The sequence below is a fragment of the Cynoglossus semilaevis genome, chromosome 8 (assembly GCF_000523025.1).
Source record: "Cynoglossus semilaevis isolate Cse_v1.0 chromosome 8, Cse_v1.0, whole genome shotgun sequence".
Classification (NCBI taxonomy): domain Eukaryota; kingdom Metazoa; phylum Chordata; class Actinopteri; order Pleuronectiformes; family Cynoglossidae; genus Cynoglossus; species Cynoglossus semilaevis.
The window spans coordinates 22222309-22236571 of record NC_024314.1 but is presented as its reverse complement, the minus strand read 5'-3'; the positions used below and the strand labels follow the sequence as shown (position 1 = coordinate 22236571).

General features: G+C 40.6%; 1 protein-coding gene and 4 non-coding genes across 5 annotated transcripts in view; 2 read left to right on the top strand and 3 right to left on the bottom strand.

Annotated features, from left to right (window-relative positions):
* LOC103382799 (ELKS/Rab6-interacting/CAST family member 1) overlaps positions 1-6358 on the top strand; it is a 145658-nt gene extending 139300 nt beyond the window's left edge. Inside the window, exon 25 of the mRNA XM_008315718.3 lies at positions 6343-6358. The gene's annotated coding sequence lies outside the window, so the exon portion shown is untranslated. The remainder of the gene's footprint in view (positions 1-6342) is intronic.
* Positions 662-734, bottom strand: trnak-cuu (transfer RNA lysine (anticodon CUU)). The gene has a single exon. It is a non-coding gene; the product is annotated as a tRNA-Lys (tRNA).
* Positions 1088-1200, top strand: trnal-caa (transfer RNA leucine (anticodon CAA)). The gene is made up of 2 exons: positions 1088-1125; positions 1155-1200. It is a non-coding gene; the product is annotated as a tRNA-Leu (tRNA).
* On the bottom strand, positions 1865-1937 carry trnak-cuu (transfer RNA lysine (anticodon CUU)). The gene has a single exon. It is a non-coding gene; the product is annotated as a tRNA-Lys (tRNA).
* Positions 4227-4299, bottom strand: trnak-cuu (transfer RNA lysine (anticodon CUU)). Its single transcript has one exon. It is a non-coding gene; the product is annotated as a tRNA-Lys (tRNA).
* Positions 6359-14263: the final 7905 nt, after the last annotated feature.

Here is a 14263-nt window from a genome sequence, read left to right as displayed (position 1 = left end):
GTCCTCCTTCCCTCTCCTTTTGGCTCCCTTTCTTCTGGGTTTTTCTCCTCTTTCTCTCAGTAGCTCTGATCCAATACTGATAAAACTATCAGCAGCACACCTGCACTGGGTAACAAAGCTGACACACACACACACACACACACACTGCTGTGTCGACTGTAAATGAGGCAGCAGATCCAAACAGATGTGGACAACAGTCTTATCCAGGAGGTTCCTTCTATTTAAACCCTCTCTTCTTCTTCTTCTTCTTCTTCTTCTTCTTCTTCTTCTTCTTCTTCTTCTTCTTCTTCTTCTTCTTCTTCTGTCTTTTATTACCATCATATTCTGCTTCTTTCCATCTCTGTTACTTTTTAATGATCATTGAAATCCACGTGTGTTAACATTTAGCGTCGACGTTGATTTAATTCCAGCACAGATTGCTGGTTTTTCAGTTACCTGTACTGAATGTCATTCAAAAATACTCAAATACTCATGGGAAATTCCCCTGAGAATTGAACCATTTTCTCTGCAGAACCGACAGATACAGATGAGTTACGTGTTGTACACGACTGTACTGTTCCTCTACCTAATAATATTACAAAACCAGTGCCTATAACTGTAGCACTGAAATGTGTGAGTAACATAGCTAACAGTCTTAGCTTCAATTTCCAGAAAAGAGCTTCGCCCAACGTGGGGCTCGAACCCACGACCCTGAGATTAAGAGTCTCATGCTCTACCGACTGAGCTAGCCGGGCTTGTGGGGAACGTGGGAAGTACATAGATCTGAACCGTAATATGGTCAGAGAACACTTCTGTGATATTCTCAGAGTTCCAGTCATCATTTCTGCTAAAATGTCAATAAAGTAAAGAGACAGAATCAATCAATCCCTGATGAGTGTCCACATCAATACAGTGCACTCTGTGGAGGGTTGTCATGGCTGCTGGTGCGACGGTGTGAGATTCTGTTGCTGTCTATACTCGAGACTAGTTTTTTAGACCAATGACAAACAGACTTAGTCTGGATCTGTAGATCTGATATTTAGAGCTTCATGAACACAGTGACATGAGGCACATATTTCTTCTAAACCCCATTCTGATTGGTCAGCATGTCAGGATGGCCGAGTGGTCTAAGGCGCCAGACTCAAGACTGAATTCTTCCCTAAGACGAATGGGATTTCTGGTCTCCGTATGGAGGCGTGGGTTCAAATCCCACTCCTGACATTACTTTTAGAGTGGGGTCTCAGTGATGTGGAAGAGAGCTGTAACCCCCGATACAATTTTCTCTTTTTCTCAGTAAAATGTCTATTTGAATAGATGATATTAAATATTTGCCGATATACGATATGCAGATAATGTCCAAACAATAGATGATATTAAATATTTGCCGATATCAACCGATATCGATACAGACAAACATTTGATTTCCGATTCCGATATCAACCGATATCGATACACTCCTGGTTATTTTGAATTATTTATCTGTACAAACTGCTGTATGAGTATGAAAATAACTAAATGAGCTGTAATGCTGCCATCTAGTGACTTTCACTTTCGTATACAGCCGTTTATCTCCAAAGCTATTTTTAGGGCACACATCATTTGGCGAAACGGAGGCATTGCATTATTGGGTTTTCATTATCAGAGGAAAAACCAATAATGATTCTTACAAATATTACATAATATGCTAATATCGCGCATCCCGAATTATAACCTTTATTCCAGAACAGCAGAAACAACAACCACATCAACTTTAAAGGTAAAGAATATATATATTAATAAAAAAGTTTAAGTGCAGTAAAACTACACAAAAGTTGTAATTGAACTTTTCCAAATACAGTAAGTAATTTAAATAGTTCAGAAATTGTTTTCAGAAAAAAAAGTTCTGCGCCCAACGTGGGGCTCGAACCCACGACCCTGAGATTAAGAGTCTCATGCTCTACCGACTGAGCTAGCCGGGCTGTCCTATGGTAACGGCCAAGTATTTTTTCTTCTTGTGGGCGGGGTCTGTGCTCTGCCTCTTTAAGGCTGTGATACGCAGTTCAAACTTTTACACATTCCATTGATGCCGAACTTCTTCGATTTATTCTATCAAAATGACATCAAATCTATTAGAGAAAAATAACATTTCATTGATAGTTATGATACCTCACTGCGAATGTACTTTTAATCGCTGTTGATACCATGAATTGATCAGAACCGAACAGAAGTTCAGCTCATCTTCGAGTCCAGTCCAGAACGGGAGGCAGGAGGAAACAGGAAGAGCAGAAGCAGAGAAGGAAAGAACGAAGGCAATAATAGAAAAGAAAAAAAGAAACGAGTGACAAAGAACATTACGTTGGTCAGATGAGAGGAAACGCTGCCTCCTACTGGTCATTGTCTGCTCCTACAGCAGATCAAATAAATCAAACGAAGAGAAAAGAGCAGAGAATACAACGGGTTATAACGGTACGGGAAGCTCGTGCACGTGGATGAAATCTTTCCTGTTCACGTATTTAAAAAAAAGAAAGAAAGAAAAAGGAGAAAGAAAGACATTTGAATCCACCATGTCAGGAACATTTACTGGAACTGATTGTTCTCTGATGACTTGTTTGTGACTCATTGCTGACATATAGAATGTCATCTCCATTAAATCACCTATAAAAAAAACCATTATTATATAAGACACACCCGCTTTCAGGTGAGGCCTTTTTAGTCTTATTGATTTTTGTTTTCTTTAACATTTGTATTACTGCATTTGAGTCTCTCTCTCTCTCTCTCTCTCTACCCCTCTGTGTGTGTGTGTATAATATAATGAGATTCCTAGTGCCCAGGTGCTCTTTCTAGATAATTACTGAGTGTATTTTTCTTTCGCCAATCTCTAAACTGCAGCAATACAGAATCTGTCAGCGTGCACAGGCCGACGTGCACAAAAAAGAGGAAAAGGTGGAGGGGAAAAAAAAATCAAATTAAATGTACTCCCACTGTCTTGTTCTTTGATTGCGAGCTCTCTCCCTTCCCTTGGTTCCTTTGTTTCAATCACGTCCATAATCAGTCCTAGTTCGTCTTCCATCCTCTCTCTCTCTCTCTGTCGTTTTATTTTTAATTTTTTGTTCCTCACATTCTTTTTCTTTTCTTTCTTCCTGTCTCCAGTTTCTCACCTCTGACCATCCTCCCCTGGTTTTTATCCCCATCGTCACTGCAGCGTGTGCAGGAAAGGCATCGACAAAGCATTAGTCTCCTGTCTGAGTGTGAGAGAAAAGAAGAAGAAAAGAAAAAAATCTCAAGTAGCAGACAACATTGATTTACACACAAATACAGCCACACATACACACTTTTTTTGTGTGTTATTCTAAAGCCATCCATCACTGATTGGCTGAAATGATTTATTAGGAGGTGCACTGCTTATAGCTGCTGTTGCCTGTAGCAAAGAGTGAGAGGACCAGAGCACTGCATTGCGATAAATGAGGACACTGACTCATTGCCAGATGTGCTTTTTCAATAACAAGGAGACGGTTTCACTCTCTGTCTGTCCGTCTGTTTATGGTTTATGGTTCTACCACGCAGAGAGACCTCACGTGTGCTCAGGGGAACTGGAAATGAATCTGTGCTAAGATGCTCTGTGATGCAGGAGGGGAGTGGGAGGCATCAACGCAGCAATAATTGTTAATTGTTTATATGTGTAGTGGTGAAGTACGGCCGAGCTCCTGTTTACTGTGGTATTATTTTTACAGTGACAAATCTTAACAGTATTTTCTTATAAGAATTTTTCTTATTATAAAATGCATCGTATGGTTAATGCATTTAACAAAATAGTGTAAAAATTTGTCAAAGTTCAAATGAGGCCATAGTTGGGTTTTTTTATTTCATCTGCAACAACTGTGATTAAAATATATTTCGTATCATGCACTCCTTATGTTTCAATCCCATCTACAGTAAAATATATAAAGTCAATTTAGTGATAGAAAAGGTAAAATAAATGCCATATTTAAAAAATAATTTAAATTTGATAGCATTCTTTACCTTTGATAAATATTTGTCAGATAACTGTAAAATAATGTTGTCAAATTATATATCTGTTCGTTTGCCACCAATTAATTTACAAAAGGATTGTTTCAGTCCAGGTCCTGATTTAAAATTAAAGTTTTTATAGCCATGCTAATAGCAAGACAATGCTAACAACCAAGAACGTTCATGTGTTAATATATCTGGAACTTCGAATGTTACTAAATACTAATCACATTCACTTATACTCTCCTGAAAAAGTAAGTCGCCCAACGTGGGGCTCGAACCCACGACCCTGAGATTAAGAGTCTCATGCTCTACCGACTGAGCTAGCCGGGCTGATATATGTACCTCTGGGCGGAGGCGGCACCAAGTGGGCGGAGTTACTGTGTTCATAACTTATTCATAGAACTTTCCAGAACTGCTTTACTGCCTATCGACACATCAACGAAAACAGTTGACGCATGTATTTAAAGGCAATAATGTTGAATAAAGTTAAAAAAAAGAGAAATGAAATAAAATTCAATTTAGTCAGAATAAGCATGAGGAAATGTAGAGTTAAAAATATTTATTTAAGGATTTTTATCATAAATAAATAATTAAATACATTTTAGTACAGAGGATAAAAGTGAAAATTTTATTAGAACCTGTTTCATTTTTTACAACTACTAAAAGCTTTAATAAAATAAAAAAAAAAGCCCAGAAACTAACCAACCCTCCAAAAAGCTTATTAGGAACCTGATAAAATGTTTCTACATTTTTGACCCGTTCGTATCTGAAGGGCTAATTGTTTGTGCAAAAATGCTGCGTCTGTTCTGCTCTGGAAGCTAACAGCGCGTTAGCCTGTGCAATCAAATAATCATAGCAGTTTTTGTCATGAGCTGTATGTCTACAGTACAGTACACAGTACATGAGGTTCTTCTGTTACTAAAGTGTCTTTGTTTATCCATCCTTTATCCTGTAACGACACAGCATTTCCGGACGTCTTAATCTGTTGGATTAAATGAATGAGAAGCAGGTAGAGAAACAGTCACCCTGATTTGTTTTGTCCAGTAAAGGTTTTTATTGTTTTTTTTTTACTGCTTATCTTTGAAGGAGAAGAGTTGACATCACTTGTCACTGCTGTATCTGCTGGATTTCATCCTGCATATTAAAACACAGGCAGCAGCAGCAGCAGCAGCGTGTATTTCACATCAGCGTCTGCTACTGCTGTGCCGCCTTGTCGTCTGTCAAACGTGCGTGCCGCCTGCATCGAGATCAGAAACGTGTTATTCATTGCCACTCAACAGTGGCGCAGGGACGTGTCTGGCTGGTGCAAGGACATTGTGTCCACATGCAGTGGAAGAATATGTGCGTCAGAGACAGCTGAGCCTCATTAACATCACACTGAGACGTGGAAATTATAAGTTAGCTTCAGGAGAAACATTTTAAAGGCATTTTTTGAAGAAGAAAAAATCCTTTCTATGGTTTAATGGAGCATTTAGTTTGTTTTGAGAAACCAAATAAAATGCTCTTTTATAAATAACTATCACTGTTCCACTGTTGTTGTTGTTGTTGTTTTTATTTGAAGGTGATCTTAGTTTTCTTGTTGTTTAATGGCACTTAAATGCAGCATGAAACTGCTTGTCATTTTGAAATACACATGAAGGAGTACACACAGTACTCTAAGGTCACACATGATAATTATTTACAGTAGTACCTTGTACTGTACCGTGTACTGTATTCTCCATGACTGAGACAACAATCCATAGAACATGGTCAATGTTTCCACTGACAGAATGTTGAATTGACAATAACAGTAGGTTGTTTATGTTTTTCTGTCCAAAGGAAGTGACGTTGAAAGCATATGAAATTAAAAAAAAATACAACAATCTAGAAGAATTAAAATCCAAGAATAAAATGAAAAACATGAGTGGGAAATTGTAAAGTCTTTGGTTGAAGAGCAGCGTCAAGAAAAGACAATTAAACTCTTTATTCCTCAAGGATTTGAAACAGGGAGCGGATGTGTTTTTATAATGGTCGTCATTGTAGCTCATGTTTTTTTATCCACATATTTATTCTTGCTGTGGCCAGAAAACAAAAACATATTTTGCAACATGTTCAGACACATACATATATGTATATGTGTGTGTGTGTGTTATTTTATTTATTAAGTTTGAAAAAGTATAGAAGAAGAAGAAGAAGAAGAGAACTGACAAAGTATTGGGTGATAATCTTGACCATAAGGGATCCTTGTTTTAACCTGCTGCTGAAGTAACACTGTGTACAGACAGATGGCGCTAGATCACTGAAACTCACGTCATGCTGGTCTGGAGTAGTAGTCTGCAGGGACATGAGAGCGGAGAAGAACAGAACAGAAGGGTGAGAGGTCAGGAGAGGAAGGAGAGAGAGAGAGAGAGAGGGAGGAAGAGAGAGAGAGAGGAAGGAGAGTAAAAGGAGGAGAAACTGAGGAGATAAATGAGGAGCTATCACCTACAGGAGACATTTAGAACCCGGGTGTGAACTCCCTGCTCCCCCTCCTGCTCCCCTTCTCCTCCTGTGAAGACTATTTTTGTTTTGGCTGCTTTGGCCAAATTAATTTCAGAAGCTCGACCATCTTTCTCACCCCTCACCCCCTCCCACACCCCCTTATCCTACTTTCCTCCCCCCTCCATCCCTCTCTCTACCTCTCTTGCTCCCCTCCATCTGACCACTACTGCTCAACCTCCCTCCCTGCCCTCCCTTCTCCTATCATGCGTGGATGGTTCCAGGCCATTTGCTTCCTCTCCAGCAGGCCTGTACCATTAGTGACCAGCAGGGGAATTGTTGTTCTCAGCGTGCAGCTGGGTACAGGTGTCCTGATGCTCTCTCTCCCTCTCTCTCTCTCTCTCTCTGTTTGTCAGTATGTGCCAGTTCTCCAGTAGCAGCCTCAGCACAGTCACATGCTGCACACACAGATGCTATTATTTGGTTTGCCCTCGTCAGATGGAGTAACGCAGGATTCCTAATTCCACTCCATTAGAGTTTGGATCTTAAACCCAGATATTTGCAAAACACAGAAGCTGAGCAGAAGTCTGTGTCAGCCACAGTTTCTAAACCATGCTCATTCCACTCTAAATATAGAAGCACAGGACAATTTTATTTTTGTATATGAAGAAAATTAATATATTTTGTGAATGTGATTATTTTTGTTAAACTATTGCAGGTAGTATCCAAGTATTCATTACCACCAATTGATGCTGTTTTTTAGCCAATAATTTAGATTAGTTTTAGAGGATAACTAGTGATAAATACAATGTAAAATAATCTCAATTAGTAGTGAATAAATATTAGTAAATATATATATAGTCATTTTTACATTTTTTCTATGTATGCTTGTTATGTATATATTTATATATATATTTCTGTATATATGTGTGCATGTATGTATGTATGTTTGTGTGTGTATATATGTGTATCTATGTATATATATACATATATACATATATATACATATATATATACATATATATGCATCTGTTTCTCCTGTGGGTCTGGCAGTTTGGATGAAGGGGTGAATGAGCAGCGAATGGCAGCGCTGACATTGGCAGTATATTTGCTGTCCTCTGCCTTTTCTCTAGTCGTTTACCTGCTAATGTCCAAGTGAAACGGGCAGCAGATGATTGTGACTTCAACATGCGGGGAAGCGGCGCTCCTCTCGTCCTCCTGCTGTATTCTCACGTGAGCTCTGTTGGACATTAACCTGGAAATTATAGTCAGGATCTGGCAGGAGAATCTTGGGAGAATCTAATTTGCATTTACCCCTCTGGACAATCTGTGGAATCCAGTGCATGTGTGCTGGGAAGCTGCTCTGGCCTTTGTGACAGAGCCGGTTTAATGTTTGTTGACATGAGGAGTGCATGATAAACTGATTAATAGGAGAAAGGACCGAGTCATTACTAATGGAAACAAGGCTGCGACTTCAGGGAGGAAACAATGGACAAAGATTATAAAATGAAAACATGACACGACGGGATGCGATGGGAAAAAAGATAATGTCGGGATGAAACATATTGTATGCACATTGCTTAGCTTTATGAAATGAAAACAAACCTCGAACTCTCTCTTTTCATTCTCTCTCTCTCTCTCTCACACACACACACACTAACACGAGCTGCTCTTGTAGCCACAGAAACACTCCTGCCAGCAAAGTGTGACTCAACAAATTCTATTCTTTCCCATTGTTTCCCAGTTCTTTCTCTTACGCAGTCCTTTCCCCATCACTGGATAAAGACAAATGCATGGTTACACTTGCCCAGCTCTGGTGGGCATCGTGCCCAGAGAGTGGCATCATGAACTGGGCAAAGATCAGAGCCCTCCCAACATCACCCTGCAGCCAGACGGGCGCACCGTAACCAGAGGAGAGAGACGAGAGAGGAGGTGGCGGCGGATACGGGGGGAGACGTATGGTTGAAGGAGGAGAGGGAAGGGGAATTGAGCCGAGAGGGGATAAAGAGATAAGAGGATGCAGAAGCAGGGGAGACATGAAACCAGGGGGAGGATAAGAGAGGGGGGAGACAAAAGGAGATTAGAGAAATAGATCAATAGATAGAGAGATACAGAGAGAGACAAAGGGGAAAAAAGACACAGAAAAAAAGGGGAAAGTGTGAGGCCAAGAGAGGAAAGAGAGAGAAGTGGGCTGACAGCCAGAGCTCCCAGGAGAGAGGAGGAGAGAGAGGGAGAGGTCAGAGGAACGGGCACGTCTCTGGAGAGACTCTCTGTGTGTGTTTCTGTATGTGTGTGTGTGTCTGTTTGTTCTTGTTTCTGTTTTCTTTTCTGGTGCAGCCGTTGATTCCTGTCAGAAAATAGTCGTCTTTGCGTCGACCCAGCTGTAGTCTTAATGAATTCACACTTAAATTCCAACGTTAAGGTTCAAAGTTAGTGGAATTGCAATTCATCGGAATTCACTGGAATGAGGGGGAAAATAGCTTGAACTGCAGGTTTTGTCAGATTATCCAAATAAAAAACGAAATAAGTCATTTTCAAATCGACTCCTTCGGTCGAGTTAACACATTACCGTTTTAACAACATCAGCACTTTGTCAGATTGTATATTTCCATAGTCATTCAGAGTCACTGTGTCAGTACTGACTTGATTTTTCAGATTTTTGATGAGCATTTTTACAGTATTTGCTCATATTTCCTTGGCAGCAACTCAAAACATCAACAGTAACATCGTCTTGTCACCGTAGAAACTGACTGATGTGGGTTTTAGTAATTTTGACATATATTTTGATCATACCAGGTCCTCATTGCCAGTACCTGATAATTTCATATTTTCATTTGGGAAAATTTTTTACAAAAAGCGCCTAGAGTATAGCGCCATCTTGACACGGTGTAATATGGGTTGAAATTATATTTATAATATGGCTAATATTTAACCTTGTATTGAAATATTTATGCTCATTTTTGGGTTTTTAGTCTCCATGCTAGCTGCGACAGCGCAGCTAAAGCTAGCTGACACTCACCTCAGCTTATTTGTCACGTTGAATTCTTTAATGACTTAATAAATATGTCGTGTTGAAACATTGAAACTGGTGTTTCATCCAGGCTGACGGCCTCATGTTGGGTTAGCTCCAGTTAGCTTATTTAGCTCGTACGCTAACGGCTCTGTTGTGGCGCAGGGGTACAACATCAGGGGCTTGAAGAGAGTGAAGGCTGTCTGCTCACTGCACGGACGACTCCGTGCAGAAACCTTGGGCATTATTTACTTCATCTATCATGTTGAAATACATTATTATCAGATAGAAATGGTCAGATTATCAACCAATAATATGAAGCTAACTCACTGCATACAGAAAATGAGGTTTACTCTGTGGCAACATCGGAGCCACAGTGATGACATCACTACCGTAGAGTCAGCAGTCAATATGTGACTTCCCAGCCTTATGTGCTGTTATGTTCACTCACTATTCTCAACAGAAGTCAGTACAAGAAACCAGTGTGTGTGTGTGTGTGTGTGTGTGTGTGTTTGTCTAAGACAGCAAGGGATGTGGAGGAGGAGGAGTTGAGAAAAATGCAGAGGAGGAAGAAGAGGAGAGCAGTGGAGCGAGGAGAGTGAGAGGAGGACTTGTATAAGATACACTCTGAATGTCTGAAATGTGACCTTGGTGATCTTTATCTCCGTGAGCATTTCTTTTTTTATTATTATTATTTTCTGTCTTTGTAATTTATTTCAAGGCTGATATTGTATTATTTTCTTTTCTTTTCTTTTCTTTCTGGTCGACAAACTTCAGTAAAAAACCTCACACCGTAACTTGTCAACACTCTTTTTACGGCCTCCGAAACTGACTAAAGAGCTAAAGAAATATTGTGTGTTTTGTTAGAACCTTTTAAAAAGTGAATGGGAAAAAAAAATCATCTAAACTGTACAAAAATGCTAAGAAAATGACTTGGAAAAATACAAGAAAAACGACTAATGACAAATATTAAAATAATAAATGTAGCCAAAAGGTCACAAAATACAAAACACAGTCCACAACAGAACAACAAAATTGTTTATTTTGTTAAAAAAAATCAAATCAAAACAAAATTTCACTAAAAGATTAGCCACAAATAAGCCAAAGGTTAGCGTTAAGATAACAAGTAACCTAAATAAAGTATCACAGAGCTTAGCATTACATGAAGCCAAAAGAGTTCAAAGTCGACCCAAATGAAGGATTAAAATAAAACCAGAAAGAACCAGACATATATTAGAATTCTTCTTCCTGTGTCAGCTGCGTCCTTCAGGGGTCGCTACAGTGTATCATCTTCACTCCTTTACTTTTACACCCACCATCTCCATGTCCTCTTTTTACTGCATCCATAAATCTTCCTCCTCTCCTCGTGCCTGGCAGCTGTCTAACATCCCATGTCCAATTTATTCACTCTCTCTCCTCTGCTCATGTCCAGACCGTCTCCACCTCAACGCTCTAACTTCATCTCCAAACTGCTCCACCTCAACTGTCCCTCTGACCTGGTCTGAAGATCTCAGCATCTTCATCTCCTCCTCCTCCAACTCAGCCCAGTCTATTAGACACAACACCATAGCATTTCTCACTATTGTCTTCATAAAAAAAAAAATCCTTTGCATGCCTTTGCCATAGTAACCATTAACCCAATGACAAAATGTAGCTTCACTAACGATTAATATTTTTTAAAAAAACAACATTTTAAATATCAACATGACTACACATCCAACAGCCACGGCGTTAGCGCGCAGCAGACGTTCATGGTAACTAGCTAATTGGGCTACACTGACAGATCTGCCTTAGCAGTTTGCTCTTGTTAGCAAGTTCACACTATGTGAGGGGCTGTCATGTGATCTGGTGTCTGTGCTGGGACTCACGGAGAGTTCACACAACATGAGTGAGTGGTGACAGGCAGGAGCCGCAGCTCAGTGTGTGTGTGTGTGTGTGAGAGAGAGAGAGAGAGAGAGAGAGAGAGAGAGAGAGAGGTTTTCTGCTGGTCTGCTCTGAATCCCTGCCTCAAACACACATGGACTGGAGATGAGGGTTAATTGGAGACTCTGACGTGAATGTTAGTGTGAATGGTTTGTTTGTTTTATTATATGTTTCATACACTTTAGTGACAGTTGGTCACGTGTGTCATCACGCAAAAAACACAAAGAGCAACACGCTAGAGAAGTTTTATCCAGAGGGGAATCTGCTTCCACTGTTTGAATAACACTGGCAGCACTGTGGGTAGTACAAGTGTGTGTGTGTGTGTGGGTGGGTGTGTGTGCACACGTACACACGGTGTGTGTGTACAAGGGCAGCGCAGGTCACACAGTGCAGCGTGTGTGTCAATAGCGGTATCTGGAGGCCACAGGATTATGTGACCTTGCTCGCCACATGTGCTGTCAGAAATCCTCATACGCACACACTCACACACACACACACACACACACACGCACACACACACACACACACACACATACACAGACAAACAGCCAAAAGTGTGTAGAAGCCCCATGAAATCTCTCTTTCTCCTGGATCTTTACGAGGCTCTGGCTTTGGTCATGGAGAATTAGGAAACAGGTGGATGAAGGGGAGACAAGAGGACAGTGTTGTTGTCAAAAAAAAAAAGACAAGACAAGAGCGATGATAGAAAAGGTGAACAAGGATGAGACAGGAATCAAATAAATGTACCGTACCTCCCATCAAGTAGAGGACAGTGTTGTTGTCAAAAAAAAAAAGACAAGACAAGAGCGATGATAGAAAAGGTGAACAAGGATGAGACAGGAATCAAATAAATGTACCGTACCTCCCATCAAGTAGACCTGGAATGGACTGGACTGGACTGGACTGGACTAGACTAGACTAGACTCGACTGGACTGGACTGGACTAGACTGGACTGGACTGGACTGGACTGGACTAGACTGGACTGGACTGGACTGGACTAGACTGGACTGGTTTGGACTTGACCTATATCTAGACCTAGACTAGACTGGACTGGACTGGACTAGACTAGACTAGACTCGACTGGACTGGACTGGACTAGACTGGACTGGACTGGACTGGACTAGACTGGACTGGTTTGGGCTTGACCTATATCTAGACCTAGACTGGACTGGATTAGATGTATTGCTCCCTCTCTGGTGAAAATGTGGTGTTACAGCAGCGTTTTTTAGCATAAAGAAATATATATATTTACCTTCTGATTATAAACTCTGGTGACGCTGTATGTGTTCGGTAGAAATAAGAAATTCTATGAAATACAATAGTGACACATTTCACTTATTAATTTACTTCATGCGTTTGTTTTTTTGTTTACAGTTCTTTATTTCCCACCACATTAATGAGACTCCAGTGTTATTTTTAATCTTGTTTCTTATAGCATTAAATCAACATTAACGTGTGGCCGTCTCTGCTGTAATCCACACCTGCATCTACACGTCTGTAGGGACTACGTCTGCACGGTACAGTGTAACGCAACACTGTCAGTGCACAACGTAACAGATATGTAGCACAACAGCCGGCTGAGAAACAACCAAACCATATTTTAATTATATTTTAAATGATCTTTTCATTAGCGTCGATAGAAATGGGTCAGTAAATCATAGTGGGCTGAGTGTATATGAAAACACAAGAGTTTTATTAGAGGAGACAGTCGGTCTGGAGGGACATTATTTCAGCTGCTGCTTTGTGATCGAGTGTGTGTGTGTGTGTGTGTGTGTGTGTGTGTGTGTGTGTGTGTGTGTGCTGTCTGATGTCTCGTCCTTTATCACTGTTTTCCTTATCAATTATTTTCTCTCTCTCTCTCTCTGTCCTTCTCCCCGCTTCAATCCCTAAAGATATGTGTGTGTGTGTGTGTGTGTGTGTGTGTGTGTTTGAGTGGCTGTTTGTGTGTTTTTATCAGTACAATCTGTACACTTGTACTTTGCCAAAGGTGTTAATGTCTGCGTGGGTGTGTTTTTCAGCATTTGTTTGGCCACGTGTGATTTCTTTGAGCCTATATACATCTGTGTGTGTGTGTGTGTGGGTGTGTGTGTGTGTGTGAGCCCCAGTGAGATCCAGTGAGCATGACGGAGAATGACAGGTTGATTTATGGCGAGGCTATAAGTAGAATGACTTGTGCTGGAGAGAGAGAGAGAGAGGGGAGAGAGAGAGAGAGAGAGAGGGGAAGAGAAAGAGGGAGAGAGAGAGAGAGAGAGAGGGGGGGAGAGGGAGAGAGAGAGAGAGAGAGAAATGTTGGTACTGAAGCGTTGGCCAGAGAAAGAGGGAGGGAGAGAGAGAGAGAGAGGGAGAGAGGGGGGAGGAGAGAGCTAGATAGAGCGAGAGGGAGATACAGAGGGAGAAAGAGTGACAACAGGAATTGAAGGGAAAAAGAGAGAGAGGCTTGAAAAGAATGCACTAAGGCTGAGATGATAGAGTGGCTGATGTGGAGGAAGTCGGAGAGTGACGGAGGTGAAAAAAGAGAGGAATCAAACAGGTCGCACTGGGGCGGAGCGGCTCGGTGAAATTGAGATTTAAAATTAAAACAATAAATATCTAAATCAGCTTATATTTGATGAACAAAAAGAAAGGGAGACGGTGGTGAATACAGTTTAACAGGTTGGTCCGACTGACTGATGGTATTGAACCAGAGTCAGACCAGAGTCAAAGTCAAATGAATGCTACAGTGAATATTCATTCATTCTTTTCAACCTGCACCAATGACAAAAATGTTGACTGACATGGAGTGAGACGTTGCTTAAAACTGAGTGATTTAATTTTATTTGTTGTTGAGTCGCAAAAAAAAGAACCACTAAATCAGTCAATTTTTGTCTGTCGTGGGGACAGAAATGTTTTCACACCCCTCCCCC